We start from the raw sequence: 4498 nt of genomic DNA on the forward strand, positions 1-4498 counted from the left end.
CTCGTTCAAGTTTGTATTCACTAGATAGAGGTGTTGGGACAGGTCTGGTTACCTCAGGTTATCATGCATGTCCATTGCGTGGGCCACACTTAGACTCCCGAAAGGTCACGAACCAAGAAGATGGTATATCAAGGATACACCGCTTTCTTGCCAGAGGGTCATGAACTCAGGGAAGGTTTTCTTGGACAATCTCCAGCACGTACGAATGCCCAAAGCTGGTATGAGTTGAAAATGGTCCACACGGAGTCACATTCAAACGGAATGCTGGTTCTCAGTTTTCTACGAGTTGCCATATTGGACCCACTTACAAATCAACCACTTGTTGGATCCCATGCATATTTTCAATAGAGTGGGCAGCTTGCTATGGGACCACATCACAGAAAATAGAGACATTTTAGGGGCACGAATGGATTTGAAGGAGGTAGGCAAGATGGAGACACTTTGGCCGTAGTCAAGTGCTAATGGTCACTTGCAGCTACCTCGAGCTCCTTGGGTTTTGTCCACTAAAAAAGAGCACATTATGAAGCAAATAGTCAAGTCTATCCGCACTTCGATGGGTATGATGCCTTCTCTTAGATCCGCATTTTCTAAAGACGACCAATGATGAGGGCTAAAATCCCATGATTGGCATAATATATGACAGGTTTATACTATGAATGGATTGTAAGTAGCCTATGTATTTTGCTATTTGGAGTGCAATCATTGTTCATAATGCTTCCTTGTTTGTGGCAGTTTATACTACCGATCGCGATCGCAACATACCTTACTCCAGAAATACATGGGGCGATTTACAAGTTGTCGACTTTAGTGCAATGGATCTCACAGAAGGAGATTAAGACATTCTCTATTAAATTCGCAAGGCGGGGAGCAGTGGAGACTGTCTATTTCTTTGAGAAATACATGCCTACCAACATACTCACAATATAAATCCACCTTCTTATGCATAATGTAGATGAAGTGGAGATTGCTGGACCTGTCTATATGCAATGGATGTTCTTATTGGAGCACTTTATGAAAACTCTGAAAGGCTTTGTGCGACAATGAGCTCGGCTAGAAGGTAGCATGGCTGAAGGTTGGTTGGTGTCTAAGGCTTTAGTGTATATTTCATAATGGCTACCAATGGTGGATTCAGACAACAGTATGCTATGGTCGCTGAAGGACTATGATAGACTGACCAGAGATGTGGTGGTTGGAAATGGAGTAGGAAAAAAATGGATGCTGCAATGGAGGAGAAAGTGAATCACTTTTGTGTGTTGCACCATGCCTCCATGGAGACGTAGCTCGCTAGGTACCAGCAAGCTAGGAAATATCAAGAGGAAGCATGATCTGAATTTCGACATAGTACGCACCATCGACCAATTCGATATCCCGAGGACATGGAGAAGATGCCGCGGTTTATGTCAACACGATGGTTGCATGGAGCTTTGACCGTAGCGTCTCGTGAAGGGGTGGAGGTCTCAATCGAGGAGTGGGAGTTCTCGAGGGAATGTAGTCCAAAGGTGATGACATGTTTAGGGTTTGTCATATCTATATTTTATATGCGACAATTAACTAAGCGTTTCAATGTACAATACAAAATATATAGTGTGGCGTGGTCACGCTAACGGCATTTCTGCGTGGAGCATATTGACAAGGTTTGAGCAAGAGAGCCGACAATGAGCAACGGATCCAAACACGGTTATAGATGAGATGGAGTATTTTGGAAACTTGCAAAGTATTGTCATGGTGGATTACCGTAGCTTCTCCATGATCCTATTCGATGTGCAGTGGTTCAAAGTGGTACTTGAAGGAGCTGGAGCAATAGTTCGACGAGGTCCATCTGAATTTCTCGAAATAGATTTCGAAAAAAATAAATAAATTGTGTGACAGGTTTATGTTGCCGGCCCATTGTGAACAGGTGCATAAACTCGTGTGTTTTTTAATTGTATTACGACATGGTACATGTCACAATAGTTAAATCTCTCTTGTACGTGATTGTGAACATGTAATTTTCTATCCAAACCCCCGATAACCTCGATGGTCCTCGATGATGATACGTTATACCTTTAGCTCCCCGAAGTGCGAGAGTATATGATCAAAGCGATGTTCCGAGCATAGATGAGAACAATATGCAAATAGAGGGGTCGATATTGCAAGGGGTGGAGGCCATCGAAAGCTTGGAGCATATAGAGGAGCCAGCATCAAGTAACAATGATGGAAATACAAGAGTCCAAGAATTCTTTGAGAACGCAGTGGACTCATTCTTTTGTGGTGACATGTTTATCGAACTTCCAGTGTATGCGGAGTTGTGTCAAGAGATTGACATGAGACCATAGGGTACTTCATACTTGGAGCAACCACCTACTCAATTCGTTGACGAATCACTTATAAGGGTACATAAGATATGCATTTTAAGTAAGATCATTTTTTAAAGATTTATATTATCATGCTTTGTATAATTTATATTGATTATGCTAACATCAATTTTTGTCTATGCAGGTGACCTTTGTGGATATTTAGATTGTCACGATGAGTCGAGGGATGAGCGACGAAGAGCTACAGGAGATCTTCACGTGTATGTCTCCATATTACATGCGAGATTCAGAGATATGGTGGACCATGAGTTGTCTCAGACACCATCAGACCGTTCTTTTAGATCTACTTCAGCACGCTTTTATGCTTCAGTTTCTAGCAGACGAGGTTGACGCTCCAGACTTTGACCAGATGGAGGGAGTGGTTCAGGGGAATGCTACGGAAATCTGGATGCAGTCAGCCTACAATCGGCTCGGGATACAGGTGCTACTCCTCGCTCTCGTGGCGGTTCGAGAGAGCGTGGCTCAGGTGGTTGTTGTGGAGGTACCGACGCAGTGTCTCCATCTCGTCGTTCTACTGGAGTTGCATCACTTGTAGGATTTATCACACCTGTGGGGACGTCTACTCTAGTCACTCCGCAACCGTCCACAGGTGGCACCCCTATGGGTGCTACTCCCAGAGATACTACCCCCATAGGTATACCAGATGTACATAAGTCTTCTAGATATGCCTAGGAGCGTGATCGTAGGTGGGAGAGGACCCATCTTAGGCATACCCCAGAGGGGTATGCCTACCTTGTAGATAATAGGACACGAGCCATCATCATGAATGATGAGGGGAGGAGGGTGATAGCTCATATGAGAGAGTTGTGCCAACAAGTTTTTCAGCGCAATGTCTTGGATCATTGGAAGAACATACCGGAGGGGAGCAAGGACTACATAGTAGCATCCTTGCATTAGGAGTTTCCGGTACTAGCCACAACAGATAGGTTTTCTACGGGCTGGATGATGGAGTGCATGCATGCATACATGTCACATAGACGATCGAAAACACACAAAGGCACTCAAGAGTGGGGTTTCAAAGCTCGAGTAGCTAGATGTGAATGACTAGCACTGACTCAGGGAGGAGGCTACAGATTCTCTAGAACGTTGGAGACAGCAGCGCAGGTCAGCAAGGGCACGACTAGAGATTGGAGTGGTCCATCATCTTGGGAGTGGCGACCACAGGACATATCTGGAGAACTTTGTAAGTTTTTCTTTTGTTTTGCTTACTTATTTTCTTGCAATATCATTTGTACTGACAATCGTGTTTTTAACAGTTGTAATTTATTTTCTTTGCAGCACTCCATTACAAACCGCGATTCTATCGACCTTGAGACTCGATATATAGAGAGGCACGGTCTCATTGCATTGATCGACTGATTGTATGGACACGGTGGCCCTATAAGTCGCTTATCTTTCTTGTCCGTAGTTACTAAGTTTAATTATAATGCATTATTGTATGGTGTAGTTGTTTCTTTTTTTGCAAAGTCCATTCAATGCTCCTTTGCGACGGGACGAGGTTTCGGATGGCGAGGATCTATAGCTCGCCCTTGGATCCTTGGAGCTCACATACTCTTCTTTTTTGGTCACGTGATCTGTGTAGACATTTTCTATGTAGTAGTAGTATCTTACCATGATTGTACTGGTCGCTTCCATTATGCGATCATGTATTTATTTCATGCATCAATGTTATGATTTAAGTACACTTTGTCTTTATTTACACGAGTATTGTACACATTATTGAAACTATTTTATATGGCCCAAATAAAGCTGCCCTGCCACAAATTTTTTTCCCATGTTACCGTCGCTATTAGCGTCACAAATTTATTGCACGCATCGCTATTAGCGTCGCAAAATGCGTCACTATCAGCGTCGCCATCAGCATCGCTATTGTAAATATCGACGCAAATAGCGACGCTGATAACGGCGCTAATACCGACTGTTCTATGGCATTGTCAATAACGACGTTTTTTGTGACAACGGGGGCAAATTTCTTTATGAACATTTTCGTCGCTTTTAATGTCGGTATAAGGCCTATATCTTGTAGTGATTGTTATGTATTATTATATTATATTGTTATTATTATTATTATGTATCATTGATTATTGATTATTTACTGTTATGCATTTATGAATTATGAATGAATAAATGAATTAGTTATAGTT

The sequence above is a fragment of the Lygodium microphyllum genome, chromosome 3 (genome assembly GCF_053477565.2).
Source record: "Lygodium microphyllum isolate KBCC chromosome 3, Lygodium_microphyllum_v1.1.10, whole genome shotgun sequence".
Classification (NCBI taxonomy): domain Eukaryota; kingdom Viridiplantae; phylum Streptophyta; class Polypodiopsida; order Schizaeales; family Lygodiaceae; genus Lygodium; species Lygodium microphyllum.